The sequence below is a fragment of the Petaurus breviceps genome, unplaced genomic scaffold, assembly GCF_028583685.1.
Source record: "Petaurus breviceps papuanus isolate PSGF00001 unplaced genomic scaffold, PetGlider_PUasm1.0 90822, whole genome shotgun sequence".
In the NCBI taxonomy this organism is placed as follows: Eukaryota; Metazoa; Chordata; class Mammalia; order Diprotodontia; family Petauridae; genus Petaurus; species Petaurus breviceps.
This window is the reverse complement of record NW_027187351.1, coordinates 24,597,995-24,610,506: the sequence shown is the minus strand read 5'-3', so window position 1 is coordinate 24,610,506 and position 12,512 is coordinate 24,597,995. Positions and strand designations below refer to the sequence as shown.

The window sequence follows — 12,512 nt, the reverse complement described above, 5'->3', positions numbered from 1 at the left end:
CGGGGACTGCGGCCAGCAGCGACCGCGGCCAGCGGCGTTCTAGCAGCAGTGACCTGGACTTTCGAGCGGCGGCCACGGATGCAACTGGAGGATTCGGGAGGCAGCCGCTAGCCTGGAGTAGCAGCCGCGTGCTGCATGGTAATTAGGAAGCGGGGGATCTGGGGCACTCCTGCAGAAATCGTGCCCGGGCCGCTGCAGCTAGAGCTGCTTCCCTCCTCTCCTCCCCTACCTCCCGTAGTATCACCTAGGCCATGACATAGGAGCAGATTCCAGAATGTCCCGGTAGGTAGTACTACCCTAAGCAGGAATTGAAGACCAAGAACCTCTAATTTCACCAATTTATACCTATTTTCTCAATTTCTAACATGCTAACACATCTTAAGTTACCGGACCTAGGCCACCAGAATATCCACATCAAGATCTAACAGCATTTGCTTATTCTGGATTTTTATTCTTATAGCAAGGGCACTGTCACTACGCATAGAATCACTAGGATTTCTTTATGACAATTAATACACTGCTAGTGTCTACACACACACCAGCACATACTTAACTGCCTGTATGCTTGTATTCAGACATACCTATAGCCAAGCTATAAAACGGACAAACCTGCATTACAGAAATACTGCCCAATATGTAGCACACCAAACTGACATGACCATGTTATAATGTTAAATTTGTGTGGAATCTATAATAAAAGGTATATATGTGTCTATGTGGTGCTCACTTAAGTATGTTCTATATACTTGTCCATGGTATAGTATGTAAATGAGTCACTGAGCATAGTTAAAACACTGAGAAGCAGATAAACATGAATGACCATTGACGTGGACAGATTACATGCACAGAATATATGTGTGTTTGCCAGGGAAAGCAGAGGCAGTTACAAATTTGAACAGCTTACCTTCAGTTTTTGTTTAAGTCCCTCAGAAGCACAGTAGAGGTCCGTACAAGGCTGCTGTAACTGCTGAAGAGTTGCTTGAGTGAGTCTCCCTATGAGTGGGAAAGGGGATGCATCTCTGTCCTTATTAGTCTCACACACTGTGACCCTCCCACTCAGCAAGAACTGAAAACACTGCAAGACGGGACACCAAGACATGCACAGGTCTTTCCTAATCACAATAAGATTTTTTAGGTCTGGCAATTTTATCCCAGAAAAGGATGTGATGTGGTATATTTTGCAAGCTGTTTCACAAACAATAAAATGGACTATTTGACTTCAAGGTTTGGGGAGTATCTGACTTCTGGTTTTTGAGCAGTAAATAGAAAGTTTTGTGTATAGCAGGAACCTACAGGTGGAGAATGGGATCTTAACAACTGATCAATAAGAACATCATCCCCCCACCCCCACTTTTCTATTATAAGTTTGAAAAAAAAAAGCTGAAAGCATGCTCATTTAAAAAAAATTAAATAAGTATATAAGTAAATAAGTAAATAAAAATAAGTACAGAGTACTTCAAATAATAGTTTTACTGTTTCTAAGGTCATATCATTCATTCTTAAAGTGAAATAGTTTTGTTCAGGTGTTAATGCTTACCACCAATTCTCAGTTTTGAACTTTGGGGTTACTCAACATCTGAATATGACCATTTTCCTCAGATCTCTTTATATTTAAAACAGGAACACAGGAGAAAGAAAAGTAGGTAGCACATAGAAAGTCAATCTGGACATTGGAGAATGAATATCTTGCTTAAATGTTTTGTTGTAGCTCAGGGTTGTCATTGGTCAAGGAATTTCATTTTATACAAATTAGAGATATTACTTTATTGATTAATAATAATCAAAAGTCTTAGAAGATTAAAATTGTAATAAAGAACAAAAATAAGCTACTTGAATAATCATGGACTGGGTCTAAATGAAATGTCTGGAGGAAGTAAGATTTTTTAATCAAAAAATTTTAAATATAACTTGACAGCACAAATATTTCATGTCCCTTGACATGCCATTCACTGATAAGACTAATAAATATTAGAAGTGCTGGTAAAAGAATGGACTGATAGATTTTTTTTTACATGTCCTCCAGGCTGATATAAGTATTAGGAATTTCAGATTCATTTATCATCTAGATCCTTATCCACAGTGATTCAAATCTTCTTCCTTATATAGCATGTTTTTAAATCTCATAAAATATTCTCTTCTTACATGATTTTCATCATGAATTTTTGATCACTATGGAGAAAAGCCAACCAGTCATGATACCAAGTGAGTCATACTACTTCAATGACCATTTTGAAAAACATAATTCATAACTTCATGTTTTTTTGGTGTTTATTTCATTGACAAACAACAACAACAAAACCTACCTTATAATCCATATTTTGACATTTGTTTCCTGTTAGGTTGTATTTTCCTATATTCACAAACAGCTGTTATTTTGAAATGAGCACTCTGGCTCTAATTTCTCTTGAAATAAAGTTCCATGCAATGGACACATATTTAATTGGTACCATTTAAAATCTAGAAAAATACTCAAGAAATTAAACTTTTACCTGTGATTTGTTTTTAATATAAATAACATACTTTAAACATTTTTAAAATCTCACAATTCTCCAAAATATTTAACAGTCATTTGAAATATCCAAGTATGGTTGTATCCATTATGTTACCATTTTAAAATATCCATTTCTATCCCCACACACACAAAAATGGAGAACTGTATTCTTTACTTTCAAATGACTACTATTCATTATCCTGTATCTGGCTTAAACTTCAGCTACATGATCTAGTTTCCATTTTTTAAGTATTCCCATTTCATTCACTCTTTTAATAATGCTGGTTTCAAAATGACATCTGATCATCAGGCTTTTCCATACCCCCCACACACAGGCACACACATGCACACACATAGGCACATATACACACTCACCCTCATACTCTGCCAAGTTTTGGTCTTTTCTAAAATTCTTGTCACTGAATTTGAAAGTGACCTAAAATAGAAAGTCTCTTCTTCCTAACCAGCAACACTTTATGTATCCTAAGTAAAATTTAAAAGGATCAGTCTTTCTTTTAACACTCCCCTGAAACTGCTGTTCCTGACCTAACATCTGAAAATAATAGGGGCTTCTGACAGAACTCTGAATCTTGGCAAACAGCTTGCTGCCTTTCTAATGCCCAGTTTAGCTGTGTGCATGTGGGAATCCCTTCTGTACTAAAAAAGCTATTTTAGAAATGAAAACCTTTCAACATTTATGTTCTGTGCAGGACAAGGTTAACTGTTTTTGTGCCACCAGAGGAGTGAACTATATTTGATGTTTTTTTCAAAGTTGGTTCTATTCTTTGAATACACCAGATGTACAGTATAACCCATTTAAAATGAACATTATTCAGTATGTTAACAATAGGTTTGTAATGTTTGGGAGTATTTTCCCCTTAAGGAGTCTTATTCTTGTCTAATCCTTTTCATTATGCCTCTTCATTTTTTAACGTTCTAAATATTGCATTTATCAGATCCTTTTGTATTTTCTTTTTACTTTCTTTTTTATTTATTATTCCATAGTTTCCATTTGCCAAGGAGAAAGAAATTCTGTAGTGCCCCAAGCTAACTTCTCAGTTACCAAAACATAAGGGTATTCATTCTTCAGTGAATTTTCAGGGCACTGGCACACATGACTTCTACACAAAAACCCAGCAAATAACTTCAATGCATCAATAGCAGTAGAACAGACGTTACTGTTAACTGTAATTACCGAATACAGACTTGTCATCATCAACATTCCCTTCTAGTTATATTCACTTTCATGCCTAAATGTAACTCTATTACATTTAAGGGTTAAAAGAAGTGGCCTACAACTTTTATAGTCTCAATTATGTTCAATAGTTAACTTTTGACTCAATGTGTTGTTTTTGCCATTGCTTCTATAGTAGAGATTCTTATTGTAAAATATACTGCTTTCACTTGTCATTTTTATGTTTTCTTATATTCCTAAAAGAATTATCTAGCTTGTAAATGCACCTGGCTTGAATATTGGAGGGGAGGAGGTGATCACTGGCATGGGTTTCAACACTTAATATATAAGAACATCTTCAAAAGATCAGTGTCTCTCACACAAAGTAAGACATTAGGATTAGGTATTGATAAAGCAGAGGTGTCAATGCTAACATTCCATTCCATGTGGAGAAAGCTGAGAAGTGTGTTTTTAAAGTTCACTTTCATTTATGTCCTTTAAGAATCTTCAACTATTTAGTACTGGTTAAGAAATAGAGTGGTATATCAGTGGAATAGGTTAGGTGCACAAGACACAGTAGTCTATGACTGTAATAATCTACTGTTTGATAAACCCAAAGACTCTGTCTTCTGGGACAAGAACTCACTATTTAACAAAAACTGCTAGGAAAACTAGAAAACAGTATGGCAGAAACTAGGTGTTAACCAACATCTTACACTGTATACCAAGATAAGGTCAAAATGGGTACATGATTTAAACATAAAGGGTTATACCATAAGCAAATTAGAAGAGCAAGGAATAATTTACCTATCAGCTCTATGGAGAAGGGAAGAATTTATGACCAAACAAGAGATAGAGGACAGTATGAAATGCAATATGGATAATTTGATTACATTAAATAAAAAGTTGTTTTACAAACAAAACCAGTGCAACCAAAGTTAGAAAGGAAGAAGAAAGCTGTGTCTCTGATAAAGGTCTCTTTTCTAAAATATATAGAGAACTGACTCAAATTTACAAAAATACAAGTCATTCCCCAATTGATAAATGGTCAAAGGATATGAACAAGCAGTTTTCAGATGAAATTAAAGCTATCTATTGTCATATGGAAAAAAATGCTCTAAATCACTATTGATTAGAAAAACACAAATTAAAACAATTCTGAGGTACCACCTCACACCTATCAGATTGATTAATATGAATAAAGAATGATAAATTTTGGAGAAGATGTAGAAGAATTGGAATGCTAATGCACTGTTGGTAGAGTTATGAACTGATCCAACCATTCTGGTGAGCAACTTGGAACTATGCCCAAAGGGCAACAAAACTGTTCATACCCTTTGATCTAGCAGTACCACTACTATGTCTGTATCCTAAAGAGATCAAAAAGAGGGAAAGAACCCATATGTACAAAAATAATCACAGCATCTCTTTTTGTGGTGACAAAGAATTAGAAATTGAGGGGCTGTCCATCAGTTGGGGAAAGAAATGATGAACAGGCAGATTTCAGAAAAACCTGGAAAACTTACATGAACTGATGCTGAGTGAAGTGAGCAGAACCAGAATGCTGTACACAGCAACAGCAACACTGTTCAATGGCCAACTTTGATAGACTTAGCTTTTCTCAACAATACAATATTCTAAGCCAATTCCAAAAAAACCCAAGAAGGAATATGCTATCCACATTCAGAGAAAGAACTATTGACTCTGAATATGGATCAAAGCATACTATTTTCTCTCTTTTTTTCTTTTTCAAGACTTTTCCCTTTTGTTCTGATTTACAACATTACTAATGTGGAAATATGTTTAATATGATTGTACATGTATAGCCTGTATCAGATTGCATGTCTTCTTGGGGAGTGGGGAAGAAAAAAATTTGGAACTCAAAATCTTATAGAAGTGAATGTTGAAGAAAGTCTATATAATAAAAATTTCACATTGTGTTAAAAAAAGAATATTTTAAACAAGTATTAAAGTAAACTAATCCTCTACTCCTAAAGAGGGTAGTTAACTAGGTAGGGCAGTTGATAGTGCTAGGACTAGAAGAAGGAAGCTCTGACCCAGTATCAGACACTTACTAACTCTATGACCCTAGGCAAGTCATTTAACTTGTCTTAATAAGTCTGCCTTAGCTTCCTCAACTGTAAAATGGAAATAATAATAATATCAACTTCTCATAGTTGTTGTGAAGATTAAATAGAAATAATATTTGTAAATTGATTCTCTTCAGGGCTCAGATGAATTGTAAACCCCAATATATGACCTTTCCTGACACAACTAGTGTTTAGTGCTCTCTCTTCTCCCTGGAAATGACTTTGTTTTAAATGTGTATGTATTTTGTATTTATTTATCTGGGCACATGTTTTCTCCCAATAGAAGAGGGCATTTAATAAATGTTTCCTTCATTCCACAGTTACCACCCTACTTTATTTTTTTTTTAAAGCAATTGGGGTTAAGTAACTTGCTCAAGGTTACACGGCCAGGTGTTTCTGAATGGGTGCTAAGTGTCTGAGCCTGGGTTCGATCTCCAGGTCTTCTCAACACTGGAGCCGGCCTGGCCCCCCCTACTACCCTACTTTAGACCCTCATCATCTCTCACCTAGACTATTGCTACCATAGACTCCTGATTGGTCTCTCTACCTCTAGCCTTTCCCCTTTTTATACCATCCTTCATATAGGTGACATATTGTCTGATATTCCTAAAGCACAGTAATGACCATCATATTCTCCTGCTCAAGAAATTTCAGGGATTATTGCCTTTAGCACAGACTGCTCTGTTCATATTTTAAAATTCTTCACATTTAGGCTCCAACCTGTATCACTAGGATGATTTCATAGGCTTACATTTCCAGTCAAATTGGCTTATTTGCACTTCCTTTTTAAATTCAATCATCTCCTGCTCCTAGGTCTTTCCACTGGCTATCCCCTTATGGCTAGAATAATCTCTCTACTGATTTCCAGTACTTGGAGTCCCTGGCTCTCTTGGTACTCTCCTCATCACTACCCTCTGCTTCTCTGATTGGATGGTAGGGCTGTGAACAGCAAATTTTCATTTAAGGGGAGAGCTCAGTTCAGACATTTCATTTCTCACCTGCCTGCACTACTTTGGGATTTCTCTGATTGACTTCTGCACTATCCATATGGGGTACTCCACCCCCACCCCTCCCCTTTCAGCTGCCTTTTGTGTGTAGTCTTCTCCAACTGGATCCTAAACTCCTTGAGGGCAGGAACTGTCTTTTTTCATATTTGTATCCCCAGTACTTGGCATAGTGCCTAGCACATAGCAGGTACTTAATAAATCTTTATTGATTAGTAATCGATACTCTTCAGCACTCAGATTAATTGTAATCTCCAATATATGACCTTTCCTTATACAACCTAGTGATTATTGCTCTTTGCATTAATGACTTTGCATTAACTTTGCATATGTTTTTGTATTTATCTGGGTACATTTTTTTTTCTCAATAGAAAATGGAAAGAGAGGGAAGGGAACAAACATTTATTTAGGACCTACTATGGGCAAGGTACTTATGGCAAGTACTTTACAAATAAGAACTCTTTTGACCCTCAAAACAAGCTTGTGAGGTAGGTGCTATTATCACCCCCCATTTTACACTCAAGAAACTGAATTAGGCAGAGGTTAAATGATTTGCCCTTGGTCTAGTAAATATCTAAGGCTGGATTTAAATTTCAGTCTTCCAGACTCCCGGATCAATGCCCTTTGCACCGAATCACCTTTTTCTGTTGTTTTTCAGTCATGTCCAACTCTTCATGATCCCATCTGGTGTTTTTTCCACCTTGCTGCCTAAGAATAGACTTTAAGCTTCTTGAAGGCAGGGACTGCTTTTATTTTTGTCTTGGTATCCCCAGTGCCTGCAACAGTGGTAGGTGCTTAAAAAATGCAACTTTTAAAATCTTACATAATACCCCCCAAATAGAGCCATTAAACTATAGAGCCTGAAAAGAGCTGAAAGATTACAGCGTCAAACCCTTTCATTTTATAGATGAGGAAATTTAGGTTTGAAATCAGACTGGAAAATTTGGACATCTTTAGTTTTCCCTTTTTCTTTACCCTATAGATTTAATCATTTCCCAAGTCTGGTTACTTCTGTGTTTACCTATTACATGCATTCCCTTCTCTCTACTCCTAGAACCATTGGTGTAATTCAGGCTATTACCTCTCACCTGGGATTATTATTAATAATAATAGCCTCCTAACTGGCGTTTCTCCAGGATCTCCTTCATCATATTGCTCCCAATGTGTTCTTCCTATGAGCATGTCTGGCCATGTCACTCTTCTGATCAAAATTAGTCATTGATACATACCACAAAACAGAAAAAAAATTTCTCTGGCATCCAGTACACTCTATTGTGTGTCTTAATATCACCTTTCCAACTTTAATTCATATGAATGCCATTCACTTTTGTTTTTCTGTTCTCACAAAAATACATTTATTTATGCTTTTTTCCTCAACCCTGGAATAAAATATCTCCAACCAACCAACATTTTTTAAGTCCCTACTATGAGTTAGGTACTAGGAAAAACAGACAAACTGGAAAAAAAACACTTCATGCCCTCAAGCAGCTGACATTCTACTCAAGGGATCCAACAGTTAAACAGATCAATAGTTATAGTTGTGTGCAAATTAGCTGGGTCAAAGGAAGAGAGTCAAGAGAGAGTAGCATCATAAAAACCCTTTGAGGAGATAGTATCCAAGAAAGGTAGATAGTAAACTATGTCAAATGATGCAGAGAGGTCAAGAAAGATGATGATTAGGAATTTGGAATGTCTGTGAGGAAGCTGTCAATTGACCTCAAAGGGTGGGTGATAACCAATTAGACTATGAGAAGATGAGTTACATTCCACCCCCCTCCATAACTAACCATGGGTTTGTCAAATACACCAGAATCTTCCAGTCAACAAGCATTTGTTAAGCATCCACTATATGTCAGGCAATGTGCTAAGCTCTAGGAATACAAAGAAAGGCAAAAAATGGTCCCTACTCTCAAGGAATTTAACTCTGCTCACTCAGTTTGCTAGCCTTCCCTGCCTGCACTGGATGTGAGCCCCTCAAGAAAAGAAGGATGCTACCAAGTCAAACCCAGGTATGTGTAGTATATAGGCAGGAAAATTTTGACACATTCTTCCATATCCCAATATCCTATCACCACAGTGACAGGCTCTGTGCTCCAGAGCAATGGACAGTGAGGAAGACACTCCCCTTCTTCCCTGCTTCTCCATAATCTTAATTTAGTGAAAGTGAATAGTTCTTTCTTTTCTTCACTGTTACCCAGACCAGAATGATAGTATTATATAAGAATATGAAGTTTAAAGGGGGAAAATGAAAACTTGACATTTGGTTTAAGTATAAGTTCTAGGTGGAGACATCCTAACTAGGTAACTCATCATGTGAGAAAGATCTAGGAGTATTAGTTCATAAGTTCAATGTGAGGCAAGAATGACATGTCATACAAAAAGAATAAGTTGATCTTAGGCTACATTATGAGAAGCATAGTTTTAAGAGATATTTACATTTTTGTTGCCTTAGTCAGATCCTATTTGGAGTGCTTTTATGAGTACCACATTTTAGGAAGAATATTGGCAAGCTAGAGCTGGCAAGCAATGTGATGATGGCACTTGAAACTAACATGAGATCAGTGAAAAATCACCTAGTAATAAAGGATTTACAGGAGAATTCTATCAACCTTTTAAAGAACAATTAATACCAATATTATACATTTATTCTCAAATATTGAGAAAGTACTCCATTAAATTTCTTTTAGGGACAAATACAATCCAAATACTTAAACCAGGAAAGGATAAAACAAAGAAAAATCATTAATAAATATCAGTTCAAAAATTCTAAATAATATTCTGTCAGACTACAGCAATTCAGTCAAGAAATCATTCATTTTGACCAAATTGGATTTATAGCAGTTGTTGAAGATGGTTCAACATTAGGGAAATAATAAACTTGATCCAATTAAAAATAAAAAAAATTCCAAGCCACTTTGATGGATGCAGAAAAGATCCTTGGACAAATTAAAATATTCATTTATGCTAAGTACTCTACAAAGTATAGATGTAGTGGGATCTGTTTTTTGTCTTTTTGAAGGGGAGAATGCTATGCAATTGGGGTTAAGTGACTTGCCCAAAGTCACACAGCTAGTATGTGATAAGTGTCTGAGGTTGAATTTGAACTCAGGTCCTCCTGACTCCAGGGTCAGTGCTCTATTCAATGCACCACCTAACTGCCCCCATATTTTTTTTTTCATAGCTTAAAAAGTTTCTGTCTAAAATCTCTTCCAAGTATGAGATTCTGTGATTCCATAGAACAGGGTAATTAAAAGTGTAAAGACAGGAATGATCATAGGGGACAACATAAAGGTTAACCTCACTGACTGATAAGAAATTTAGGAGATCCAAAGAGGCTGAATATTTTATGAATTATTAAAATTATTTGCACTCCTTTGATTCTAATGTAACAGTTGACTAGCCACTGGGGCCCAGTTCTTGGAGCATACGTATTTTCCTCCTGCAAATTCACATGGCAGCTTAAGGAATTTGCTTCTAGGTATCAGAAGGACCTGTCTCTTTAGAGCACGTGTAAGTATTCTAACTGTTTCTTGTCAGTGTGTCTTACGGCATTTTAATTGGCTGTGAAGCTGGAACAGAGTTTATATGCACAAGACATGAACAGACAAACTTTCTTCCCTGGTGCTGTTCAAGTAACGAGGAAGAAATGTCATAAGCTTCCAGATGGAGACAGAAGTAGTAGTAATGTCCGGCTACTGTTAGCAGCCTTTCTCCCCATCCTGACCTCTTGTGTGGCCATGAACACATGACACCACTGTTTCTGTCTCTTTCGTATTTATTTTTCTTTAATCTTAAGTGACCGAGTATCAGAGATGAAATTGACCAGGTCATAATTTTGTGCACTTCAAAAGATCAGATAAACTATCAGTGGTTCAGCAACTGAAGTTCATAGCACAGTATTCTTTGAACCACAGCAGTTGATCCAGAAAAGGAGCTTACAAAAGCCTTTAAAATTAATTTTCTGTGTTGAAAATCAATTTAGATAGCTACATTTAAATTCACCTATTCTAACTTCTCTGACTTTGTTGCCTGTCACAAGGATATATTATAGGAAACATAAATATTTTTTTCCTTCAGGATCTAATTTACTTCCTTTAAAGATTGAATATTCTCCTTATACCTTGTCAGAGAACTTTTGTTCTAGCATTTTTCATTCTGTGTTTCTATGTACTTGATTATAGCAAAGTAAAATTTATTATTTGAAAAAAATGGTACAGTTTACATGAGCTTTTGCTATTTGTACCAGAAGGTCATGCATCAATACCATTTTTTCAATTTTGACTTGGAAAAAATGTTTAATTGAAACTTTTAAAAAATCCCATGTATCTGTTAAAGAGGGGTCAGGGAAAGCTTCCTGTAGAAGGTGAGATATGACTTAGGACTTAAAGGAAACCAGGGAGAACAGTAGTCTGAGAGCAAGAATGGGGGACAGAAAGAGAAAATGCTTGGAGTCAAAAGATGGAGTGTCTTGTTCATGGTACAACCAGGAGACTAGTGCCATTGGATCAAAGATCACGTGTTGGAGAATAAGGTATAAGAAGACTGGAAAGGTAGGAGGGGATCTAGGCTATGAAGGGCTTTGCAAACAAAGCATTTTGTATTTGGTCCTAGAGGCAAGAGAAAGAAATAAAATAAGAGAGATGGAGATAAATCACATAAAGGAATACTGGTGATGAAGAATCATAGATCTAAAGCTATAAAGCAACTCAGAAGTGTTCTAATATAACTTGCTTTTTATAGATAAGGAAACTGAGGCCCAGGGGAGTCAAATGACTTGCCCAGTGTCAGACAGATAATTAAATAGCAGAGCCAATATTTTAAGTCTAGGTCCTTGTAGCGGCAACCACACTGGCATACCCAGGATGGCTGCTAGAACAGGTTCTTAGATCTGCTTTATTAGAAAAGATAGGTGTTTAAGGGGTCAATGATCTATTTTTAATTATGTTCACTAGTTAGGAGAAAAGTCAGCACCCTGAACTTCAGAGAAAATACAGAGAATTAGAGAAATAAAGACCAACAGACAGGGCTCTGACTGCCTGAATCAAAGCAATATTGCTGTATACTTTACATACATTCCAGGTCTGAGAGAGCCTTTACATCTGAGCAGCTGGGGTGGGGGTGGGGGGCTCTGAACATATGGCCACTCAGAATATTGGTCAGGGAATCACAAGATCCTTCTCACAAGTGAGCCCCCATAGCAAAATGCCAACTGAGAGTGTGTATATATATATGTGTATATATATATATACACACTTCTCAAAAGGCATCACAACCGAGACTCAGTGCCTAATTAGAAATTAGCAAAAGGTGTGAAAGCCTTCCTACAAGCAAGTCTCCCCTAAGCAAACTTCCCTCAATGGGCTCCATGTGAGGCTTATTAATGGGCAGGGATGATCTTAAATCCCATTAATATCACTGTCCTCTAACTCCAGAACCAGTGTTCTTTCTGCCTTACCACACATCCTCTATTCATTAGTGAGGATGATCCCCACACCCCACTGGTTCAGATCACAAACTCTCACAAATCCCCAACCTACCCCAGGCTGATGTGGAGATTCTGTGAATATATGTAATAATAATAGATCTTTTGATGGCAGACCTTTCAAGGATGAGATGAGTCTCACTGGACTTGCCTAGGCTGGTTCTTGAGTGACAAACACATATAAACTGTTCAACATGCATTCAAAGCTTACATAGTCATTCTTGCCAGAGGAGGCATTTTGCAGGTGCAACTAACATCCTGCATCACCTCC

At 36.7% G+C, this 12,512-nt stretch overlaps 1 protein-coding gene across 1 annotated transcript in view; it reads right to left on the bottom strand.

Annotated features, from left to right (window-relative positions):
• The window catches only part of COL19A1 (collagen type XIX alpha 1 chain), a 426,484-nt gene extending 425,483 nt beyond the window's left edge, over window positions 1-1,001 (bottom strand). Inside the window, exon 1 of the mRNA XM_069070725.1 lies at window positions 905-1,001. The gene's annotated coding sequence lies outside the window, so the exon portion shown is untranslated. The remainder of the gene's footprint in view (window positions 1-904) is intronic.
• Between the last annotated feature and the right edge of the window lie 11,511 nt (window positions 1,002-12,512).